Source organism: Xyrauchen texanus, chromosome 26 (genome assembly GCF_025860055.1).
Source record: "Xyrauchen texanus isolate HMW12.3.18 chromosome 26, RBS_HiC_50CHRs, whole genome shotgun sequence".
Classification (NCBI taxonomy): Eukaryota; Metazoa; Chordata; class Actinopteri; order Cypriniformes; family Catostomidae; genus Xyrauchen; species Xyrauchen texanus.
The window spans coordinates 42,588,286-42,614,460 of record NC_068301.1 but is presented as its reverse complement, the minus strand read 5'-3'; the positions used below and the strand labels follow the sequence as shown (position 1 = coordinate 42,614,460).

Sequence of the window (26,175 nt, the reverse complement as noted above, 5' to 3'; positions counted from 1 at the left end):
GCTTGTGGAGCGCGTTGCCTCGGAGATCTAGCATGTGATGAGGCTTCATGCCATCCACGCGCCCCACCAAAAACGAACCACATTATAGCGACCATAAGGAGGTTACCCCATGTGACTCTACCCTCCCTAGCAATCGGCCCAATTTGGTTGCCATGGAGACCTGACTGGAGTCACTCAGCACGCCCTGCCTTCAAACTCACAACTCCAGGTGTGATACTCAGCATCAATACTCGCTGAGGTACCCAGACTCCTGAACATTCACTTTATTAAGGAATATCAATAAATGAGTTTGTTTCCACATTACATGATATTAAAGCTTTTTTAACAAACACCTGCAGAAACAGGTGTATAAAACATAATCCCTTTAGATAATCGTACATTAGGGCTGGGCGATATGGCCAAAATTGTTATCACGATAATCTTTTTCATATTGTTCGATATCAATATTTATCACGTTATACATTTACACGTTGCACTCTTTTTTTTTTTTTTATTTCAAAGTTGACGGAAGAAAAGAGGAGTCTGCGGGATCTTTTACCAATTTTAACGTCTTTTACCGTTTATCAATTGAAAATGAATGTTAAAGACCATCTGTTTGTTCAAAGCATAGTGACAGCAGTCCAGTATTTGTTGGAATATCTTTACATTAAAATGAAATATTTTGTATATTTCTTTAGATTCAGATACCCAAGTATGGGGCATAGAAGCCCTTGTGACTGTGGAGTGATGCTGAATGTGGGTTCAGGGGTGTCCCGAGAGAACATTTAGAAAACATTTTTTATTTTTTTTTTATTTAAAAAACATTTAACAAATTAATGATCGTTACGTTGTGTGTATAAGAATGTTAAATTGTTACATATTAATAAGAATAAGTACATTAAATTATTTGTATGAATGCAAAGTGTTGTGCGATATGTTTTTGAAGACGATAAAATAACTAATAAGGAAATTATATTTAGTATCTTATGAAAATAAACTTTAAATGTGAATATTCTGTCCCTGATGCAAGTAGGTTGCTCCTCAACAGATAGTTAAACAGGATGAGGGTTGAAGAAAAAGTCAAAACCAAAGAAGTTCTTTTTTCGGTGTTTTACTTTGAAATCTTCAGTCCCACAACGTAATTATTTTGTGAAACTACAATACAAACAGAAAATATACATTAAGTATTAAGTATGAATAAAAGTAAATTTTAAGAAAGAAAACAATCTAGTGTTAATATATGAAATAGAGATAACTATCTTCTTTGATAATGTACAGCAAATGTTTTCTTAAATCCTATGAAATACTCCTTTTTTTTTACATAAATGATATTAAATAAACAAACTTACAGACGATGGCCTCTTTGGCATGAAATAACAGAAGAATATATCTTTTATCAGAGAGACATCTGCTGCTGCATCACTGCTGTTGTGAAGTGAAAACTAAGATGGCCACCACAACCTCTCTGACCTAAGTCACATGATGCATCTTAACCAATTAAATTAACCCAAAATTAAATAACTACTTAAATAGTCAGAACACTCCCCGTCTGGTATTTCAAAAATACCACTACTAACAATGCAACAGTTCTGTAGAACATTATTCCTTTTGTTCTTCTGATGACAGAAGAATCACTTGGGACACAGATCTCAGATAAGTTTTACACTTCCCATCCTTGGTGACCTTGATTTCAATTTTCCTGACCTTTTCATCATCGCCTAGGAAGACCTTAGTGACAAGAGCCATCGGCCAGTCATTCCTCTTGACTTGAGCATCCTTCATAAGTACAATATCTCCTTCCCTGATGTTAGGCTGTTTGGTGTGCCATTTGCGGCGACTTTGAAGATTGACAAGGTACTCACGTCGCCACCTTTCCCAGAAGGTGCTGGCAAGTTGTTGAACTTGCTTCCATTTCTGGCGGCAAAGATCCTTTTCAAAGTCCCCTGGAGGAGGAGACAATACACCAACTTTCTGAGTCAAAAGAGTGGCTGGAGTCAACAGGGCGGGTGAATTTGGGTCATTTGAGATCGGTGCGAGAGGTCTTGCATTCATAATTGCAGAAACTTCTGCCAAGAATGTCGCCAGCATTTCATGAGTGAGATGAGTGACTGTTTTGAAGCAGCATGGAGTCTAGTATGCGACGTGCAACTCCGATAAGTCGCTCCCAAGCTCCTCCCATATGGGATGCATGAGGGGGATTAAAGATCCAACGACATCCTTCCTCATTCAAGTAGCTCATAAAACTAGGCTCCTCTGCAAGCATTCCCAGCTCCTTACAAGCACCCTTGAAATTTGTGCCACAGTCTGATCTTATTTGTTTTGCTGGACCCCTTATGGCAAAGAAGCGTCAGAGGGCGTTGCTAAAGGTGGATGCATCAAGAGAATCAATCAACTCAAAGTGCACTGCTCGAATACTCAAACAGGTAAAAATGAGTACCCATCTTTTGCTGTTTGCCAAGCCACCCCGAGTGCGGCGAGAGGCCACCATCCAGGGCCCGAAGATGTCAAGGCCGACATAAGTGAAAGGTGGATCAGTGGCAAGTCGATCCGGAGGAAGATCTGCCATCTTCTGTTCAACGACCCTTCCTCTGAGTTTCTGACAGATGATGCATTTATGAATCACACTATGAATGCGTTTTCTCGCTCTGACGATCCAGAATCCTGCATTTCTGATTGCACCTTCAGTAAACAGGCGACCTTGGTGTCTGACCCGTTCATGGAAGTGTCTCGTGATGAGAAGAGCTATGTGGCTTTTCCCTGGAATGATAACAGGATGCTTTTCTCTTTGTTCTACAGGAGCATGCTTGAGTCTGCCACCTACTCTCAGAAGCCCATCTTGGTCAATGAAGGGGTTCAGAGTTCTCAGTCCACTGTTTTTTTTCCATTTCCTTTCCTTCAGAAAGACGAACAAACTCAGCACAGTAGCTCTCCCATTGGATACATTGTAATATCACAACTTTTGCCTGTGAAAGTTCCTCTGGGAGTGCTTTGTCACAAAGATGCCATTTTTTACAGGTACTTGCTAACTCCGTTTCAGGTCTGAATGAATGTATTATATGAATTAAGTTAGATATAGCTTGTAGGAGCATTTCCAGGTCGAAAATCGCTCAAAGCGATGTGAGCCAAGTTTGACAGGAAAGTCATGGGGTGTCAGATCTGTACGGTTAGAGCGTACTTCCACATCTGATTCAGGGTCAATCAGATTGTATGATGGATTGTCTTCAAGACGCTCTGAATCAGGATGAGAAAGAAACACAGGCCCAGAAAGCCATGTGGAATCTTTCAAGTCTGAGGCGGGCACTGAACAGGTTGCATGATCAGCAGGGTTTTGACTTGTGGAAATATAATGCCACTGTTCTGGCCTTGTAGATTTCCTAATCCGCTGGACTCTATTACTCACATATACGTAAAACCGTCTGGTTTGGTTCTGAATATACCCCAACACTACTTTACTGTCGGAATAGAATTCTACAGCGTTTGGAGTAATATCTATCTCATCTTGAATGAGTTCTGCTACTTCTACTGCCAGGACTGCTGCTCCTAACTCTAATCGAGGTACAGTGTGAGCAGACATTGGAGCAAGCTTAGCCTTGCCTAGCACAAACCCTACGGTACATGATCCATTGTCATTCATCACTCTCAGGTAGGCTACTGCTGCAATTGCCTTTGTGGAAGCATCTGAGAAAACATGAATTTCTTTCCTCTGTGCTGAAGATAGCGAAACCTTTGAGTACACTCTGGGTATTTCAAATTGAGCCAGATCCTGCAAAGAGTGTTTCCAAGCCTCCCATTCAGCTTCCCTGACTGTTGGTAGAGGGGCATCCCAGTCTTTGGTGTCTGCTGCCAAGTCATGAAGAAGGAACTTTCCTTGTATTGTAACAGGTGCTGCCAACCCAAGAGGGTCAAAAACGCTGTTGACAGTTGCTAAGACACCTCTATGTGTAAAAGGCTTCTCTTCTGCATCAACACAAAAAGTGAAAGCGTCTGTTTTAAGATTCCAGCTCAGACCAAGGCTCCTCTGAATAGGTGGAGTATCCTTTTCCAGATCGAGGTCCTTGAGGTCTTTCACATGATCCTCCACAGGAAAAGCATTCATTACAGCAGGACTGTTAGATGCTATTTTATGAAGCCTCAGGTTGGAACTTGCTAGCATCTCCTGAGTTCTTTTCAACAGATCAACTGCTTCCTCAGCCTTGGGAACTGATTTCAGGCCATCATCCACATAAAAATTACGCCCCACAAAGGCTCTTGTGTCGTTCCCAAACTCAAGTTCTCCATGTTGAGCTGCATGATGAAGTCCATAGATTGCTACCGCGGGAGAGGGACTATTCCCAAAAACATGGACCTTCATCCTATACTCCGTGACATCTTTAGAGAGGTCATTGTCCTTAAACCACAAGAAGCGGAGAAAGTTGCAGTGATCCTCTCTCACCACAAAGCTATGGAACATTTGTTCAATATCAGCAGTAAATGCAACTGCTTCTTTACGGTAACGCAGCAAAACACCCAGCAGGGTGTTATTCAGGTCAGGTCCTGAGAGAAGCACTTGATTCAAAGAAAGGCCTTTGTACTGTGCACTAGAGTCAAAAACAACTCTGATCTGTCCTGGCTTGCGAGGGTGATAGACACCGAATATAGGAAGGTACCACACTTCCTCATTTTACTATACAGGTGGAGCTAATTCTGCATGACCTGCATCGAAAATCCTTTGCATGAATGTGATGAAATGTTCCTGCATTTGAGGCTTCTTCCTTAGTGTCTGATGGAGTGACAAGAGATGTTTCAAACTCAGGTCCCTATTGTTGGGTAGCTGTTGCCGCGGAATTCGGAAGTGGTGCCACCCAGCTGTTAGAGCTGTCAATGAACATTTCCTTGTCCATCAGTTTCATGAATGCTCGATCTTCAATGGAAGGGGCTATCTTTTCGTCGTCTTGTGTCTGTTGGAAAATCGTGTTACCCAGCAAGTACTCAGGGCAGGTGGATGGATAAAAATGACAGCCATGTAAAGAGATGGCATGATCTTTACTGCTTAGCTTCTCTTTCACCTGTATCTGATTAGGACAAGGCTCACATATGCTTGGGCGTCCGTTGAGAAGTATGTTTGTGCGGAACACGTCAACTGTGCTAGGTTTATGTGCTGATCCCAAGCAGACATTTCCCACTATCACCCAGCCAAAGTCGAGTTTTTGGGCGTACGGTGAATTGTTCAAACCATTCAGCTGTTTCCTCACTTTGTGGACTTGGATGATGTCTCTCCCTAAGAGAATCAGTATCTTAGCACATGGATCTATCTCTGGTATTTCATGAGCAATAGATTTCAAGTGAGGGAACTGGTGTGCAATGATGGGAGATGGGATCTCAGAATGGTCGTCAGGCATATAAGTACACTCGATAAGTGTTGGGAGTGACACGTGTGTCTTTCCATCCATAGATACAGCTTGAAACCCAGTGGCTCTCCTTCCTGAAGTTTCTGTTACCCCAGCACAAGTTCGAAGAGTGTATGGATGCTCTGTTCCTTTTATTTTGAATAGATCAAAAAACTCAGGTCTAGCTAGAGATCTATTGCTTTGCTCATTGAGCACTGCGTACATCTTCACCATCATTTCTGGATGATCCTCAGGATGTACTTCTATCAGGCATATCTTAGAGCATGATTTGGGTATTGGACTGTCTCCACAAATCTCTGTGCATTGTGAAGTTACATTAGAAGGGCTTTTATCCTCCTCCCCGCCATGATCTGATGAGGGGTCTTTGAAGGACCATGGTGGAGGACCAGGATGTAGTGCGGACACATGTCGGTCGCTCTCACATTCATTGCATTTGATTACTGCCTTGCAGTTCTTTGCCAAGTGGACCGTCGAAGCACAGCACCTATAGCACACACCGTTTTCTCTAAGCAGGGTTTGCCTTTCTTCTAGAGTCTTCGCTCTAAAACCACGGCAACGTCTCAAAGGATGAGGTTTGTATTTATGTATAGGACACTGCTTTTCTACATCAATAGGTTCATTATCGGAACTTCTTGTGGAAAGAAATCCGATTGACGATGTTACACCCGTTTTGTGGGTAGACACAGCCATTCTTCTTTGCAGTTGTCTTTTAACTGCAAACGGCTCTGCTTTGATCTGGGTTGTACTGACTGCACTAATGCTAAAGCTTGGATCGTTTCGAGCACGTGCTTCCTGACAGACAAAGTCAGTAAGAAAGGAGAATAGAGGGAAGGTAACATTGTACTTCCTTTTGTACTCAGAACCCTGATAAATCCATTTTTCTTGCAGGTGGTAAGGCAGCTTCTCCACGATCGGATTGACTCCTCTGGAGGTGTCCAGATAAGAAAGTCCTGTCAAGTACCCTTCGGCTTTAGCAGACTGAATCTCGCGTAGGAGATCTCCAAGCTCTTGTAATTTCAGAGGATCTTGTTTATTGATTTTTGGAAATTTCTCAATTTTGTCAAAAAGTGCTTTCTCAACCACCTCAGGGGATCCATACATCTCCTCTAGACGATCCCAAGCCATTTTAAGCCCTGCGTCAGGATACCTTATATTCACTGACCTGATGCGTCTCACATATTCTGATGACTGACTGCCTAACCACTTAATCAGTAAGTCCAACTGTTCACTGGAAGTGAGTTTGAGCCCACTGGTGGCATTTGAGAAAGAAGATTTCCAAGCCCAGTAGTTTTCTGGGTGATCGTCAAATTTTGTGAGGCCGGAACTAATGATCTCACGACGGGCAAGAAACCTTGCTAAATCACTCATTTCAACTTCTCTGTGGGAAGGAGACTGCATAGGAGTGCCGGCATTGTATGTCTGTGCAAGGGGCCAGTAATTAACTGGAATGTACGTGGCAGACTGAGGCTTTCCTATCTTGTTAGCATTAGGCTTTGTGACTGAATCATTGGCCAACAAAATCAGGTGGCACACTCCTATGGGAGCTTTCCGTTAACTGATTGTTTTCACTTTCGTAAATGTTTATGAAATCAACAGGTGGAGTGGCTAAACTTATTTCCTCAGGAGGAACAACAATGGAGTGATTTGAGTGCTGCTCCACATAATCACTGGTGTGCTGCACAGGGTCTGCAGCAGGAGCGATCGGGCTATGTGAACGATAACTGCCTTCCTCCATGCCCTCTACAGCCTCCTCTAATATTCTTGCCTCGGCCATAGCGGCAGCAGCCTCCTTTTCATGTTCTAACGCTGTAAGACTGCCTTCCATGCGAACTTTTTCTACTTTCATTTCAGTTTATTTCTTGACATAATATGCACGTGTACGCTCTGCCTCAGCTCTAGCTCGTGCTTTAGCCGCAGCCATGCTAGCCGATGTCCTACTAGACCTTTTAGATGATGTTGTTGAACGTGTAACAACAGATCTAGTTTTCAGTATCTCCTCAGTCTCTGATTTTCTCTCACCATGCAGAATCATGCAGAAGAAATGAGATATGAGGAGATCATTCACTTGAGAGCAGACTCTGTAGCTTGAATGAAGAGATTCCTTCTTTCCATTGGACTGAAGCTTCGTCTTTTCACTATTCTGTCCCTGATGCAAGTAGGTTGCTCCTCAACAGATAGTTAAACAGGATGAGCGTTGAAGAAAAAGTCGAAACCAAAGAAGTTCTTTTTTCGGTGTTTTACTTTGAAATCTTCAGTCCCACATCGTAATTATTTTGTGAAACTACAATACAAACAGAAAATATACATTAAGTATTAAGTATGAATAAAAGTACATTTTAAGAAAGAAAACAATCTAGTGTCAATATATGAAATAGAGATAACTATCTTCTTTGATAATGTACAGCAAATGTTTTCTTAAATCCTATGAAATACTCCTTTTTTAACATAAATGATATTAAATAAACAAACTTACAGACGATGGCCTCTTTGGCATGAAATAACAGAAGAATATATCTTTTATCAGAGAGACATCTGCTGCTGCATCACTGCTGTTGTGAAGTGAAAACTAAGATGGCCACCACAACCTCTGACCTAAGTCACATGATGCATCTTAACCAATTAAATTAACCCAAAATTAAATAACTACTTAAATAGTCAGAACAGTGAAAATGTCATATTCATGTGTCTATTCTGTTTCTTTTGTCATCATTATGTGTATGTTGTTTCACCAACTCATTCTGGAACTAGTTTCTCACCATTGCAGATGGCTAAGAAAGATGATTTTATAGAAGTTACTAATGCTGCAGGAGGAAATCCAGAGACAAAGACTGAAAATGATGTGGGCTATTTTCTGATTGATCTTCCTGCGCTCATTACTGCTGGTAATCATTACTGATTTGCCATTTATAATGTTGATTACAATTTCTCTGGAAAATCTTTTACGATCACAATATGATTTTCCAGAATGCCATCAATGGGGTTCAATACCTGTGTCTGAATTGTTCTGAGGGCAGACTTTTCAGTGAAATGTGACAGTAATTTCTCCTGAATATTATCCCAGATTTTTTTAAGGTACTTGCCCTGCAACGATCAAAAATCCAGCAGCGTGAAAGTATCATTTTAGAGTTTAAAAACTTGATTTATATTATTTTATTAGATAGAATGGAAGTTCCTTCACCTGAGAAAGTGTAAGAAATAGCTGTAATGAGATTAGAAACAGTGTGAGGGAGTGGAAGGGTTGGCTACAATTGGTATAATGATTGAAACAATTCTTGAGGGGAAAAATATTCTACCAAACTTGGAGGAAATTGATTCCTCCAATGATATGTTATATATTTGATCATTCTTTTATTGATTTAATACTCTGAATTACTCTGATGCAGTCTGAAACTATGGAAAACAGCTTAGCTTGCAGGGAAAATGAATTAATGTGATACATTAAGACAGTGAGAGACCTTGGGAAACAGGAGGAAATGGAATGTATGTGATAAGTGAATGAGTAGGGAGTTTTTAACACATGAATTTAAGGCCAGATATGAAGTAAAAACAGGCTTTGAGTCTATTTTTGTATGTATAATATTTTTGCCCTAAGAGAATGAGAGACCACAGAGTATCACACCTGACGAAGCATCGAAAAGGGACAGTGTTTACACCATGAATGGTGTAAAAGGAGTGAATTGTTGTGTTTTACAATCTTAAAAAATGAATGCCTCCAAACAAATGATGATTGGTGTGGTCTTTTTCGAGCGAAGCTTACGGGCGAAGCAGAGAAGATCCCCAGCTGGGCAAATGGTTTCTGTACTTGTTCTTTCTTGTTAATAAATTAAAAATGTTACCTTGAAAACTCGACTTGTCTCCTCAAAAACGAACACGACAGATGGTAGGATCGGCAGCGGTGTGAAGCGAGCTCTCTCCTAGCACAGCGAGCGCCTTTGAGCGGATTGAGCGACCCAGTGGAAACGCAGCCTGAGAAAGCCGAACTGCTTGTGTTTTAGCAACACGCAGCAAATATCGAAAATTCCTCAAAAGCTTATCGTGGATTTTCTTTATCGTGATATATATCAATATCGTTTTATCGCCCAGCCCTATCGTACACCTGAAGCACAAATGCTAACGCTGCAGCATTGTTTATCAGTTGGGTTGCTGGGAGACATCTCTAATGAGAGTCAAACCCCTGCGAAGCTAACGGGAGCGCTGCACTTCCGAATATCGGGGAATGGGATGCATTTATGGTCTGCGATATCCCACATACAACTTGAACAGAATGCAGCATAACAGTGTATCCTGATGAAACTAAATGTATTGCAAGCAACATTTAAATTGCAAATATTAATAGATACATTTTTCCAAGTATTATAGACCTCCTTGGTAGATTCATATGAAAATTTTGATTTTTGAATGTCTGTTCGGGAGATTTTCATTTCACAAACAGTCATGCTGCAGTTAAAATTATAGGGTTAGGTTCACGAGTTCACAAAAAATATGATTGTGCACACAAATTAACAAGTCCCACACACTAGCATGTTCTTTTCTGCACACGCGCAAGTTCATTTCTGCACACGCGCAACTTCTTTTCTGCACACGCACAGATCTGTACACATCGCGACTTTTCTGCACAGATCTGTACACACGCACGACTTCTTTTTCTGCACACGCACAGATCTGTACACACGCGCGACTTCTTTTTCTGCACACGCACAGATCTGTACACACGCACGACTTCTTTTCTGTGCGCGCGTGCGCGCGATGACTTTTCTATATGCGTTTCATACATGTCTAAGGTCTTTACTATGCATTGAAATACACATTGGAGATGTTTTTATAAGCTATTGTATTGATTTGTTTTTATTTTACAAAGAAAATAATACAATATAAATAATCAAATTTGTATCAGTAATTAGCTACAATAGCAGGTTCTGTGGTTGTCGATGAACCAATACATTTTCACATTCATTAGAATTTCAAGTCCTGGTGTTTATTATTAATATAACAGATTCATATTATATATATATATATATATATATATATATATATATATATATATATATATATATATATATATATATATTTAAAATTTATATATATATATTTAAAATTTATAGTCTAGCACTACTATATATTACAGAAAGGATCGTATTATGTAGGCCTATCTGCGTTCTCTTGGCGCTCTGTGCTCCATTTAATCTATATTATTTTATTCAAGTTGAGGATTTTGTTCGAGGATTGTTACATTTTTTTAGGGTGATGATGTCATAAAATATGATGGCAGTCATACTGTCCGTTCCTACTAGACTGTACCAAATGTCATTTTTTTCATGTCATATTTACATGATAACAGAAAATCTCAATTAATTCCAGATTTGTGTTGTTTCCTTAAAAAAAAAAATCCACAATTTAATTACAATTACTAACAACTGCTCAAAATATTTTATTAAGACACATACCTGTGCTGACCTTCCTGCCATCACTTCTTGGACCTAACACCAAAAAGAAGATTGAAAAATCATATCGTTTAAACAAAATTCCAGTTACAGGCAACAATAAGTAGAAGGCTATACCCCTCATTTATCATTTTACATAACTATTAAGACCTTATAGATAATTATATACTATATTTAAAAATGACATCCATATATGTGAAGTTCATAAACTGTGGTGTGCATATATCAGGGCTCTACAGTGTAAATATTTCACTTTTGCCCCTAAAAATAGATATGTGTGAACAGGTAGTGATTTTAACTGTTCAGCATGCTTCACAGGGGTCTTTTGCGTGGTTATGAATCCTCTTCTCATCCATTGTGGCCCATCAACATATAGTCTGCTCAGACTTAAATCCTCAAACTCACCTGTTGTTCCTGTCAATCACACACGCAGTGTCAACCAATGAATCAAAGATGCGTGAAGGAGGGCGGAGCCAACTTATGTTGTTCAGATTGTATTTGAATGGTTACATTTATATGCACTTTGTTTATATTTATTTCAATTTGTGGGATGCAGCAGTTTTGCAAATTATTTATTTTTCTTCGATATAGTGCATTTATCAGTACCACCTCTACCTACATGCATACTACGCAGTCTGCGTAGGGTTATACTTTAAATGCAAATGTTTAATATCATTATTTTTCATAACAAATCAATGCATTTTTAAATACATTGTGGTTAAGGTAGTGTAATTTCATTTAATAATTTAATTAGAATTGTTTTAACACCAATTATGAAAAGAGCAGGAAAATGCCCATCGCTAATCTGAAAAGAGATAGTGTACCAAACATAACATCTCACGGCGGCATATCCAGTGCTCTGGATGAGACATACGAAAGCAGCTGGACATTTGATATCATTTGATTCTAGTAGGCATGGGTCAATGTGTGATTTGGGAGGCATGTGCTGTTCCACAGATGTGTGCCCCTTAGTACATGCACGCGCACACACACTCATACACGCAGTATAAATATGTATGTAATAAATTGTTTGTTAATAAACTCTGTATTACATTTTCACTGTGCTCCTACTTTTTTTCCGTTTAGGAGCACATGTACTCCTTGGGGAAAAAGTTAGCGTAGAGCCCTGCATATGCATTTAGAGAATATAAAACTTGGCTACCAGATTTCTCAGGTTGCCGCCACTTTGATTAGTTAACCTGCCTCATTTTAATACAACAGCTCTGCCATTAAATTCAAACAACTGTGAATGCAGTCCAGTACAGCACCATCACTAACTGTGACTTTAATACTCAAACATATAATCTTGTTCTTAATTTACTAAATAATATTTACTTGACAATTTCATTTTGCAGTCAGTTTTCAGTGACCTAAAACTGCGTTAAAATTTGGACGAAATGCCAAAAAGCTAGGTGTTGCGTGAGGACGAGGCCTCGTAGATCTTAAAATATTACCTGCACTGAAGAGCTTTGGGCAAATTGGTTTTCACACCGACTATGGTGAGCTCTCAGTCGCTCCAGTCTTCGACGAAACCTGTCGAGGCTACTGCTGCTTCTCCTGTCCATTGCTTCAACTGAAGGCCACACTTAATAAGCACGAGGGGTGCAGGTGTTGGGGTGATGGGGGGAGGGGGCAATCAAGGCTGCAATGAAGTGCACCACAATATTCTCCACTTCTCACCTTTGACTGCCAGCTTTCCGTTCTTAAAACCTCATCTTCTATACAGTTTGTATCTGGCATTACCTAATTTCTACAACCCTTCATTGTTACAAAATAATGGATACTATTCAACACCATTATCTCACAGAGTCTTTTGATATCTTTTTACTCTCTATACCTTTTCAAGGTCAATATTTTATTACAGCTGGGTGCTCTGTGGTTTTTGCAGCATCAACACTTTTAGATATAAAAATAAGTACTTTGATACAAAAAATATAAAGGAGGAAACACAGTTTGTCAGTGTTGCATTTCTTCCAGACACATGCACCAAACACATTTTTTGAACTATGTTGTTTACTGCGTTGGGCAGATGTGTGGGAAACACATTTCAAAAAAGGACACAAAGAACTAACAGTAAGTCTTTCATCACAAAAATTACTCTTTATTTATTCCAATTAATGTAGTCTAAGTTTTGTTCATAAAGTTGTATCACATTGTGATTATTATTGATTAACACAAACAACACACTTTATAAAAACATAACAGCAAAATAAATATAAAACAAGGAACATGACTTTATTGATTAACACAAACTAGACAAGTGCGCATGGCCAGAGACCCGAATCCGAACCCAAATCCATGCGCTCACAAAGACAAGACATGGAGCATGAGTGCCCACATCCCGACTCAGAAACAAGACCGAACCAGACCGAAGAGTCAGGATCCAGACACCAGAACTGAAACACAGACTACACAGAGGAGCACACGGCAAGGAAAACAACCAAAATAGTGTGCTTACACAGAGACATAGGACATATAACAAACTTATTCCGATTCATGCCATAATTTCTTAAATCTCCACTTCACAGCGGAGTCCACTTGCCTCACCTGCAACTGGCATCTTGATGAAGTGCACCAAGGCTGAGCTAGATTACGCCATAGTTGCCATGTTCCTATGCTTTACAATGTGTACATTGTGCAAAGGGTGGAACCAACTGTCAAGGCTGTTGAATATTGCACTTTTCTACGGAGACAGCATTCCTGATGGTCATAATAATTCTCCAGTACATGAAGTATTTGATGTGCCCATTGCACACCTGTTTACGAACACTAACAATATTAACAACAGGACTTGAGATTTGTAAAACAGTGAACCAGCGACCCATTTATAAATGACTTTTAAAGTGACTCTCTCCTCCCCACTGATAGCCGTTGTGTGGTGAGCATATTGCCGCACTCTGGCTGCCGTGGCATCATCCAGGTGGATGATGCACACTGGTGGTGGTTGAGGAAAGTCCCTTGTTCTTAATGTAAAATTCTTTGAGAGTAGTGTCAAATAAGCGCTACATAAGTGTAACGTTCATTAATTCATTCAGATTGATTTTGGGGGCTTCCGGTATGGCGACAAGCTGAGTGAACGCACGTTAATCTGCTCCTCTACCCTGTTGACTAATTCCTTCTTAAATATTGGTTTGGAACTGGTACAAAACCTCCATATTTATAGATAAACTAAGGGTAATGCCGTTGTCACAGAAGAAAGTCAGTCAGGGGCGGAATAAAACCCTTCAAGCTAAATTATCTGACTTTACGAGTGCTAACGTTAGCAAGAAATCCGCGGCTAACCTTGAACCTTGACTCCGACGAGGCTAGCTCGACTCCTGAGGAAAAATCGTCGGACAAAAGTAATGATACGGAGGAGGGAGGGTCCGGTCATATGGCAGCTTCCATTCTGACTGCTATAAACGACATGAAGGCTTTTTCTTAGAGTTTATAGTTACAGTTAAGTTATGTTTCTCTCCTTTCTCTGTGCACTTTAAGTCTAAGCGCTTTATAAACAATATTAAGAGGTAAAATGTGGAGTGATGGTGGCGTAGTGGCTAAAGCGCAAGGCTGTTAATCAGAAGGTCACAGGTTCTAACCCCACAGTCACCACCATTTTGTCCTTGAGCAAGGCACTTAACTCCAGGTTGCTCCGGGGGGATTGTCCCTGTAATAATTGCACTGAAAGTCGCTTTGGATAAAAGCGTCTGCCAAATGCATAAATGTAAATGTAAAAATGTAAAATGTATCTCTTATTCAATTTTAAGGTAATTATGATTATACTACCGTATTTCTTTTGGGTTTGGATTCTCTTAGAACAATATGGTGCCTTCACAAAGTGAAATTCGATTTAGTTCATGGTAAAAGGAGGTTTACGAAAGAAATTTGTAATGTTCAATTATGGTAGAATGGAGCGTAAGATTGATGTTATTAGTTGTGTATCTTCTGTTAGCGTTTTAACCACAGGTTAACAGTTAACAGCTATCTGGAATTCTTAAGATTATAAGGGGAGGGTTTCAGGCTAAGTGTCCTGAATATGGGTGTTGGGCTGAGTATAGTGTTCATCAGTAGTATTATTTATTTTAGTTTTTTGTTTGTTTCATTTTTTATTTTTTACAAGCATCGTAAAGGTTTGGGGAGTACAACTATACAAACTAAGCAAAATGTCTAGTGAGATAAAAATTAAAATTACATCATGCAACTGCAGGGGGTTACGAAAACCTAAGAAAACTAAACAAGTCATGAACAGGATAAAATTAATGCAGTCTAATATTGTGTTTCTTCAAGAACGACACCTGATGTACAACGAGGATTTGAGAATCAGGAGGAGATGGAGAGGCAAGGTTTTTTCTGCATCGTTTAACTCTCAGGCTAGGGGTGTCACTATTTTAGTGCATGAGTCAATACCATTCCAGGTGAATAAGGTTATCAACGACAAATTTGGACGATACCTTATTATTCAAGGAATTATACTAAATTTAGCTTTATATGCAGACGACATAATTGTTTTTCTCAAAAATACTAACAAATCCATCCCGGCTTTGCTAGATTTGATTGGAAACTTCGGCAAGATCTCAGGTTATAAGATTAATAAGTCTAAAACATCCATTATGTTATTAAACCAAGTAGACAGGGAAAATCCAACTAATGTAGTATCACAATTTAAGGTCGTCAATTGCTTCTCTTATTTAGGCATTCAAATTGTCCCATTGCTTAACAATATCATAGAAAGTAATTATAGACCAGTTATGCAAGGGATCTCAACTTCTTTAGATAGATGGGCTGCTTTACCGATGTCGTTAATGGGGAAGATAAATACTTTCAAAATGAATGTACTTCCTAAGCTGTTGTATTTGTTTCAAAGTTTGCCTTTGCCTCCACCAAGCAACTTATTTTCTCAGCTGAAGACACTTTTCATTAAGTTTCTATGGAACAATAGATGCTCCAGACAGCGCCTTTCATTGTTGTACTTGCCTTATGACAGAGGTGGGCTTAAATGCCCAAATCCACTATGGTACTACTGGGCGGCGCAACTAAGAACAATGATGTTCTACTACTCTGAGGAGAATGTGCCACTTTGGAGAGAAATGGAAGGCGATACATTGAAGTTGCCTTTGCCCATTTACTTGTACTCAGCTAAATTTAAGAAACTTAAAAATACCACCAAGAACCCTATGGTTAAACATATGATTAGCGTGTGGCAACAGGTCAAGAAATTTCTCCAAGTAGCTGACTCGCTCTCAGTATTTAGTCTGATATGGGGAAATGATCTCTTCCCCCCAGGAGGGGGTGAGGGGAGGTTTAAAATTTGGGCTGATCAGGGGTTACAAAAAATAGGAGAACTTTATAGCCCTGACGGTACACATCTGATGTCTTTTGACGAAATTGTTGTCAAGCATGACATGGCGCGCAGCCAGTTTTTCAGATATTTACAACTGAGAGATTTTATTAGAACTCAACAAAATCAGTCCTTGTCCATTCCTAGCTTATCAAAGTTCGAAGAAATGATGGTGAGGGACTGCCAGGGAGGGGGTGTGATTTCCAAAATATATAATGAACTGATTGGTGAATCCTCAGAATCATCAGTACATAAACTTGAGTCCTGGAGAGAGGACCTACAGGAGAATATCTCCATTGAGGAGTGGGAAAGGGCGTGTATCAAGGCACAAAGACAAACTGTGAACTCACGTTTAAAACTTTTGCAGTACAACTGGTTAATGCGTTCTTATATGACCCCAGTTAAACTTAACAAATTTAATAACGACATACCGGATGTTTGCATAAAATGTGACAAGGAGAAGGGCACGATCTTCCATTGTTTGTGGCAATGTTTTCAAATAAAAGAATTTTGGGGCGGAGTGAAACAGTGTATTGAGGAAATTTTAGAGATAACATTACATTTAGATCCCAAAATGTTTCTATTGGGTATCTATCCAGCTAACTGTAGCATAAGAAAGAAGCATAGAATATTTTTAGATATAGGTTTGTTGCTGGCCAAAAGAGTTATTGCTACTTCCTGGAAAGAGGTGGCTAGACCAAGGATAGGTTGATGGCTTTCAGAATTAATAGCAACGCTGCCCTTAGAAAAGATCACGTATGCAATCAGAGGAAAGTTACCGATTTTTGATAGCATCTGGGGCCCCTTTAGTAACTTTCTTGCTAATAAAGACCTATCTCGTGTGGTGGAGATGTCTGGGGATGATCCATAAGTAACCTGCAGTTCACTTGGAAAATGTTTACTAATTCATGTGTATTGCACACTGGTGAGAACTGTGCATGGTAGGTTTTGCACTTATTCTCTCCATTAAATAAAAAATATATATATATAAATAAATATATATATATATATATATATATATATATATATATATATATTTTTTTTAGGGATATGAGTTTCTTTGGTTTTGGTCTAAAATGTCATTCCACCAATGTGGTATGATGAAGCCGAAAGTCAGTGAAATTTAGTTAATCGATGGTTACCCCTTTCATTTCTGACCGTTTTGGAAGGCGATACTGTAGTTGCACCCAGCTGCACAGACATGTGTCGACCAACAGTTCGGTCTTGGCTGGGTTAAGTTGCAGGGGGTGTTCCTTCATCCAGGCCGAGATGTGTGCCAGGAAGGCAGAGATTCGAGCAGGCACTGTGGTTCCGTTGGGCTGTAAAGACAAGTAGAGCTGCGTGTTATCAGTGTAGCAAAACCATGTGAAGAAGTGGAGAAGAGAAGTGGCCCAAGCACTGAACCCTGAGGTACCCCACTAAGTAGCTGATGTGATTTGGATACCTCACCCCTCCAGGCTACCTTGAAGGACCTACCTGAGAGATATTAATTAAACCACAGTTCCTACAGAGAGCAGGGCAGTCTCGGTGAAGTGTCCACTTTTGAAGCCTGACTGATTGTCATCCAGCAGCTTGTTCTGTGAGAGATAGGCAGATATTTGATTATAAACTGCCCTTTCAAGTGTTTTTCCCATGAATGGGATGAGAGAGATTGGTCAGTAGTGTTCTACTTGTGTGGGTTTCTTCAGCAGCGGGGTTACTCGAGCCTGCTTACATGTAGTGGGAGAAGTGCCTGTAAGTAGAGATTTGTTAATTATGTGTGTGAGTTGGACGGAGTTAGGGAACCTAGGCACTTCGACGGATGTTGGCCCATTCAAATAAGTTGCCCCAAACTTCGCATCCTGGTAGCCTAGGGTCCCTACTGCCACATACTAGGAGGACGAGTCCCTAGAGCGCAGGGAAATATTTTTGACCTTTTGACCCCTGCTTTCCAGACGTCCGTCCTGCAACCTATTCGATGTAGGCTGTTCGTTGACACTTGGGCCAATTAAGCATGAAAACGGGTCGAAGGGACACGAGGCTCCAGTCACGGCCCCAGGGGCCCCTGTCGAGGCGTGGGTGTCAATTTCGGGCCAAACGGAGTCATCGGCTGCTGTTTGGCCCCTGGGGGTCCGAGGGGCCCCAAACTTCGCATCCTGGTAGCCTAGGGTCCCCACTGCCACATACTAGGAGGACGAGTCCCTAGAGCGCAGGGAAAATTTTAACTCCCACCTAGGACCCTGAAATCCGGGATCCTGAACTGGGGGCCCCTGGACTACCACCGTGTCAAATTTGGAGGAAATTAATGAAAATAGGCGTCTAGGTGGATGAATAGGCTGGTCGTGGGACGTGAGGAAGACTAAGGATGAAGAGTAGTCACTTAGGTGGCGCTTTTCACCTAAAAAAAACAGTTTAGTGTAAAAAAACAACAAACACATTGTAAGGAGACATTAAACAACTTTTTGAATATCTTTCTTCAAACAACAAACATGCTTTTGAATTGGGCTAGGGCGAACAGTTGTAAGACTACTTACTGTTAGATCCTGATGAGTTTTTATCAAGTGCAACTCGATGAATGTGAATTTTGTGTAACACACAGGACAGCTCAAATTTCTTAGTTTGACCCGTCCTCTGGCCCATCTGAGAAGAATCTGACGCTCCTCAAGATTTAAAATATCATGTACAGATCTTAGATGTTGTCTCAAATGAGTGACTGTCGAGGGGCACAAGGGGCAGTCCAACATCATCTATGAATGTGTAAATTAAGTTATTACATTTACAATTTCTTAAAGAATCATGCACAACTGTCAAATAAAGACTATTCAACTTACATTGACCAATGTGGCAAAAACAAATCTGGTCTGGTCTGGAGCTCCTGCTTCTGTGATGGCTCTCCTGTAATGACCTTACCTGGGCATTATTATGTCCTATTAACCTCAGGTCATTAGCATTTGTATAGGTGTTCCAGGCTGGAGATCAGGCAAACACATTAGTACATGCTTTCTCAATACACCATTTAAACACCAGTATATTATAGAGCTAGCATAAAACTTTATTGAAAAGTGGAATTTTTTGGGAAAAATGCATTTAAAAGTTCACAGAGAGCCTACTAATTTGTCCAAAGAAACCCTACTGAGAGTCCATTGAATGAGTTACAGTTGCCCATTTATTTGATCAAAAATACAGAAAAAAATGTAATATTGTGATATATTATTACAATTTAAAATAATTGGTTTTCAATTTATTATACTTTAAATTATCATTTATTTCTGTGATGCAAAGCTGTATTTTCAGGATCATTACTCCAGTCTATCACATGATCCTTTAGAAATCATATAATACATGAAGTAAGACTCAGGCAAACAAATAGTTTTAAAGTATATTTGTAAAAAATGAGAATAGTACACCATAATGACCAAAATATTTTTTTTAATTTAAAACAAATAATCAGTCGTCCTCCTTCTCTTCGTCGTCTGCAAAATACTAGAGAGAAATAAAAATCAAACGAAAAATTAACAACACACAATTGCAACTTGAGAGTTTGACATCCTACATTGAATATGTCCATTACCTCATCAAAAGCATGAGGAAGAGGCTGTGGACGAGATGGGGGCGCATGGCAGGGCGGATATCAGGGCAAATTGGGGCTGTTAGGGGGAGGAGGGGGGGGGGGAGGAGGAATATTACCTCCTCCTATGATCTCCTCCGAGGAGGATGGGTGTTCGCTGTCCTGCAAAATAACACAATACAACATCTGTCCAACTGCACATCATACGATAATCTCTGTCTAAAACAGATGCACTGTTTAATGACAAGTGTACTCACACTGCGGCTTATAATCACAGTGGTTGCCTTGGGGAAGAAAAAAAAACATTGAAAAAATAAATGAAATGTGAATTATTACCACAAGCTTTAATTTGTTATAAATCAAGTTAATAAAGATTAAGATTTGGCCAAACAACAAAGCATTTTCGGTAACGCTTCCTTTTACAGTACAGTACTTATGTGTACTTGCAGTGTACTTACCTAGAAAGTACTGGCTAATATAAGGTAAATACATGGGTTAGGGGTAGGGTTAGGGGTAGGTTCAGGGTTAGTACCTAGTTATTACCCAGTAATTGTAATTACTAAAATAAGTACATAGTATGTACATGGGTAACTGGACTGTAAAAGGAAGCGTTACTGCATTTTATATCAATACTTATTTCTACACTTACCACATCACTCACTCCTGATGTGACAACACCGCTGTCGCTCATCATTTTGCACAGACTGAAACAAAGAAAACAAATATTTATATGCTATTATTACTATTATTAAACACAAATGCCGCATTTATTATTTTTATTTGAAAGAAGAAGATCATCAAGCCTGTAGTTACTTGATCAGTTAACAAAGAATTCAAAATAATAAAAAAATATTTTCCAACAACATAAATCTTTACTGTCACTTTTTGAATCCATTTAACCAAATATGTCCTGTATTTTTGACCAAATGAATGCAGGCCTGACGAGCATAATAGACTTCTTTCCAGAACATTAATAATAGTAAGGGTCAGTAAAACAAAATAAAACCATTTACTCACCCACGATATAAATGAATAAATAATAAATGTATAATTTAAAGTAAGTCACTATCTAATGCATGTACGAATCACTGCTCCGTGTCTTGAAAATATACTAGAGACCAGAATGTATAATTTAAAGTAAGTCACTATCTAATGCTGTATAATTTAAAGTAAGTCACTATGCAATGCATGTACAATCACTGCTAGTATATTTTCAAGTAAGACACAGAGCAGTGATTGTACATGCATTAGATAGTGACTTACTTTAAATTATACAGCATTAGATAGTGACTTACTTTAAATTATACATTTAGTTCTCTGGTATATTTTCAAGTAAGACACTGTTTAATGCAGTAATTGTAGATGCATTAGATAGTGACTTACAGGTGGGATGCTGTTTTCGACTCCATCCACACACCACAACACACTCATGCACATTACAGCCATTAATTATGCACAATTTGCATAATATTCCACTGTCCAGGGGGAAGCCTATAGGGCACCCGTCAAATAGGTTACAGGATGGATGCTCTTTCTGACTTAGACATTTTCAGCGGGTCAGATCCTGTAAAGATTTGGGGATTTCACACTATGTGGTGAAGTCCAGTCAGTAACTTATTAAGCTACAGGTTGGATGCTGATTTTGACCGGGTGTATCTCAAGAACCAAGCCGACTTTGGGACCATACCCTGGGGTCATGGGGGGCCCATGGGTCCCTACCCATGCCCGGAGTATGGAGCTCCAAGTCAGCTTAACTCCCGGGTGAGTTTTTGGAAAGATACGGGGTGAGTTTTTGGAAAGACATGGGTGAGTGGCCCCCTGTAACTTATTCAACAAAGCCCCTTTAGGCACTTCGTGGTCATAATGGTGAAGGATAGGCACTTAGGTGGATGAATAGGCTGTTCGTGGGATGAGAGGAAGACTAGGATGAAGAGTAATCACTTAGGTGGCACTTTAGGTACTTCGTGGACACAATGATGAAAAATAGGCAGTTAGGTGGACGAATAGGCTGTTCGTGGGACGTGAGGAAGACTACGGTAAAGAGTAGTCACTTAGGTGGCGCTTTAGGCACAATGATGAAAAATAGGCACTTAGGTGGATGAATAGGCTGTTTGTGGGACGTGAGGAAGACTAAGGATGAAGAGTAGTCACTTAGGTGGCGCTTTAGGCACAATGATGAAAAATAGGCACTTAGGTGGACGAATAGGCTGTCCGTGGGACGTGAGGAAGACCACGGTGAAGAGTAGTCACTTAGGTGGCGCTTTAGGCTGATAGGTGGACGAATTCATGAAGAATAGGCGCCTAGGTGGACGAATAGGCCGTCCGTGGGATGAGAGGAAGACTACGGTGAAGAGTAGTCACTTAGGTGGCACTTTAGGCTGCTAGGTGGACGAATTCATGAAGAATAGGCGCCTAGGTGGACGAATAGGCCGTCCGTGGGACGAGAGGAAGACTACGGTGAAGAGTAGTCACTTAGGTGGCACTTTAGGCTGCTAGGTGGACGAATTCATGAAGAATAGGCGCCTAGGTGGTCGAATAGGCCGTTCGTGGGACGAGAGGAAGACTACGGTGAAGAGTAGTCACTTAGGTGGCACTTTAGGCGCTTCGTTGACGCCATCCCACAACGTTGCCCGTTGGACCGTGATGCCTCCTTGTGGCGAACCCCTGAACTGCAGCATTTTGCAACTTCACCAGTGCGATTTTGGGGGGCCCCTGGAGGGGCCCACGGGGGGCTAGGAGTGGGGGACAATGCCCCAGGGTATCATGGGGTGGGGGCCGAGGGACCCAGTGCGGCCCCGGGCCCCCAAAAATCATCTAGGGGGCGCCGCGCAGCGTCCATGAACTGCCTGCCACGAGCCGCCTAGTAAGTTACAGGGCGGACGCAAGTACCATAAGGCGAGTTAAAACAAACAAGGAGAGGCAAAAGCTTACAGCACCTGGTATTCCCAGGAAGTCTCCCATCCAAGTACTAACCAGGCCCAGCCCTGTTTGGCTTCCGAGATCAGACGAGTTCGGGCCTGCACAGGGTGGTATGGCCATAAGCAACAGCTGCAGCTACCAGCAGGCCATTTAAAGAAAGCGCACTGCACGCATCCTTATGCTGCTCTCCCATCATTAAAATATGTCTTGTACTGCAGCTCTAAAAAAGAGATAACAGGCCCTTTCCTCTCAGATATTGTCTATTTTTATTTATTTCTCTTTTTGAAAAGGTAAGTGCCTCCTCTCTATTCGTTCAATTTCACAGGAGTCGTCCACAATACTTTTTCTGCATCCCTGTGTCATAGCATCCATGTGGTGTGCTAAAAGAGGGCATACTCAGCTGCACAATTATATGCTTAACACGTAATAATAAGCCAGTGGCCAAAGAAAACTCTTCTCTACTTAAAAAATGACCTCAGGACGCTTTCTTTCGGATGTGTCCACCACATTTTGGAAGCACTGCATTTTGTTTGTTCTTTCCTACTCTGTATGTTGCAGTCAAGAAAAAGCAAAAAAAAAAAAACCCTCTACTGCTTTCTGTAGGAGGCAAGATAAATGAGCAGGCTGTCCTTTGCCACAGAGAAAGCTAAATGAAAGAAAATCAATCAAACAACCAATTTCCAAGGATAATAAATAAATCCCAGTTGAGCCAGGGGGGAGTGTATGAGTTAAAACAAACAAGGAGAAGCAAAAGCTTACAGCACCTGGTATTACCAGGAAGTCTCCCATTCAAGTACTAACCAGGCCCAGCCCTGTTTGGCTTCCGAGATCAGACGAGTTTGGGCCTGCATTTATTTTATTTATTTTTTTTAAAGTCACTTTCACTTCCCGGCAGCTTCCACATTAAATCTTTTAGAACACAACAAACATTTGGGGTAAAAACATCATAAAAAGCATTCAACATATTTTCATCTTTAAAATACACATACAATCTTGCAATATATAATTCTGTTTTCCTTTTAACGCTTTCCCCGCCAAACACGGAATTTTCCGGGTATCCGTGTTTTAGGTGGTATACGGTAAGGAAGACCTGCACGCATGTTTTGAAAGAGTACGCAACTCTTTGATCAAAGAAACAGACTGCGATCGTCTCAAACGTGAAGTGGAACACCATACTAATACTAAAGCACTTGTTTGATAAAAATGCCTTTTTCTCAGCTTTTTGTCCGAAATGTTGTTTTTGACAAAACCTACCTCTGTTCAAGTGGCAATAAAAAAAGAACAAATGAAGATAAAATAAAATCGTTTTTTTTGCCTAAAAGCAGAGGCTCAGATCTTTATTTAGATATATAGCATCTTCATATATTCATGGAAGAAAATATTCTGCGGGCCATTAAAGTTTAGCGAAAATTGTCAAAAACCCTGGCGGTGGCTGGCAACTTTTTTTTAAAACGCTGGCGGGTAAAGAGTTAAACACAGTCCAAACATCCAATACAATTTTTTCTTTCTTAGCCACAGTTCTTCTCTCCCATATTGCACTTTTCATTAACATTACACACAGATTAATAAATTTTTTGTTTTGACACTTTTTTTCCCAACCAAACATCACCACTCTGTTCCATTCCATTACACTTTCATCCCATTCCTCAGTCAAATCTTTAATTAAAACTTTACATTTCCTTAAAAATTCCTCCAATTCTTTACAGTATAAAAACATATGTAAAATCCACTCTTCCTTTTCCTGGCACACTTTACACAAAGCGTTTTGTTCCATTCCTATTTTATTTAAAATAACCTCCGTAAAAACCACTTTATGCCTTATAAAATACTCCAAACATCCCAATTTTGTTTCCACACACATCCCCCTCATGTTTCTCCATATACACTCTTCTCTTAAATCTTTGAATTTCTGCACCCAGGATCCATTTACAATCGGCTCTTTAAAAACACTATCTCTAAAAAAACCATAAAACATCCTCACCGTACATGTTTTAAAGCCATACAATTTTTCTCCCACCTTCACATACACTTCTTTCCCATTTTTCCCCACTTCCATGCTTTCAATTCTTTTTATCCAGTCTTTGGGTATTGCCTTTTGGATTATTTCATATTTGTTTATTATCTCCTGTCTGCTAAAGTCCTCCTTTGCCTCCTCCATTACATCTACAATATATTGCACTGGTAAAAAACCCTCTTTAAACTCATATAAAACATCTCTTACTTTTTTAATTCCCAGCTCCCACCACTTCTTAAAAAATATCTCCTTTCCTTGATTTAATATGCCGTTGTTTAAGAATAAAGGCTGATTTAAGATGTTCTCTCTTCCTTGTGGATTAAAATGTACATTACTTAAAAATTTACCCCAGGCGCTCATCAGTTCCTTGTAAAAATCTGGCAACCCCTCTGTCATCCATTTCTTTGTTCTCATCCACAGTATATTATCCCCTAGACTAAAAACCCCACATTTACTTAAAAAATATTCCATCGTCTTTTTCCATGCCGTTTTGTTTTCTTCGTCTAAGTACTTTTGTATTATTATTACTCTTAAACTGTTCTTCCTTTGTTCAAAATCCATTAAGCCCAAACCTCCCTTCTCCACTGCTCCCATTAGTGTGTTGTATGCAATTCTTGCTGGCTTCCCTTCCCATAAAAAATCTACAAAACATTTTTTCAGCCTTTTTTTCTGCCCACAGTGGCATAGGTGATACATATAAAACGTACCATAATTTTGAAACCATTAAAACATTCAGAATTAAAACCTTCCCTTTCAAAGTTAAAGTTCTCAGTTTCCAAAAATTCATCCTCCTTTCAATACCCCCTAATAATTCTTCCCACATTGTTTCTCCTACCTTCTTTTCATCCATTCCCATTAAAACACCTAAAATCCTTATTTCTTTTGTTTCCTTAAAAGCAAAGCTATTTGTTAAATCTTTTGCCCCTCCAAATCTCATGCACACTGTTTTTTCTCTATTTACTTTAGCTCCTGATCCCTTACAAAACATCTCCACGCTTCTCATTGCTTTTTTAACACTCTCTAGATCCTTTACTATCACTGTAGTATCATCCGCATACTGAAATATTTTGTTCTTTTCTCCCTCAACACTTATTCCATTAATTCCCTTTTCTTGTTTTATGGCTAGACCTAGTGGTTCAGAAACTAAAGAATATAAAAGAGCTGAGAGTGGACATCCTTGCCTTATTGATCTAGTAACTTTAAAACACTGTGTTAAAAAGCCATTACATTTAATTTTTGTTACTGCTCCTTTGTATAACGTTTTTATCCATTTAATAAAATTTCTTCCAAAACCAAAACTTTTTAAAATACCAAATAAAAATTCATGTTCCACTCTGTCAAATGCTTTTTCGAAATCTAAACTAATTATATACCCTTCTTTGTTCTTGTCATGTATGTATCTTATCGTATCTTTTATACTTATTGTTGTATCTGCTATGTCTCTTCCTTTCACTCCGTACACTTGGTTGGTTTTAATTATACTCGGCATTACTTCCCTCAATCTGTTGGCTAAAAGTTTCGACAAAATCTTTAAGTCAGTATTCAACATCGTAATTGGTCTGTAATTCTTC

General features: G+C 39.7%; 1 non-coding gene across 1 annotated transcript; it reads right to left on the bottom strand.

Moving 5' to 3' along the window:
- Positions 1-22,595: 22,595 nt before the first annotated feature.
- Positions 22,596-22,714, bottom strand: LOC127620486 (5S ribosomal RNA). The gene has a single exon (XR_007967747.1). It is a non-coding gene; the product is annotated as a 5S ribosomal RNA (ribosomal RNA).
- Between the last annotated feature and the right edge of the window lie 3,461 nt (positions 22,715-26,175).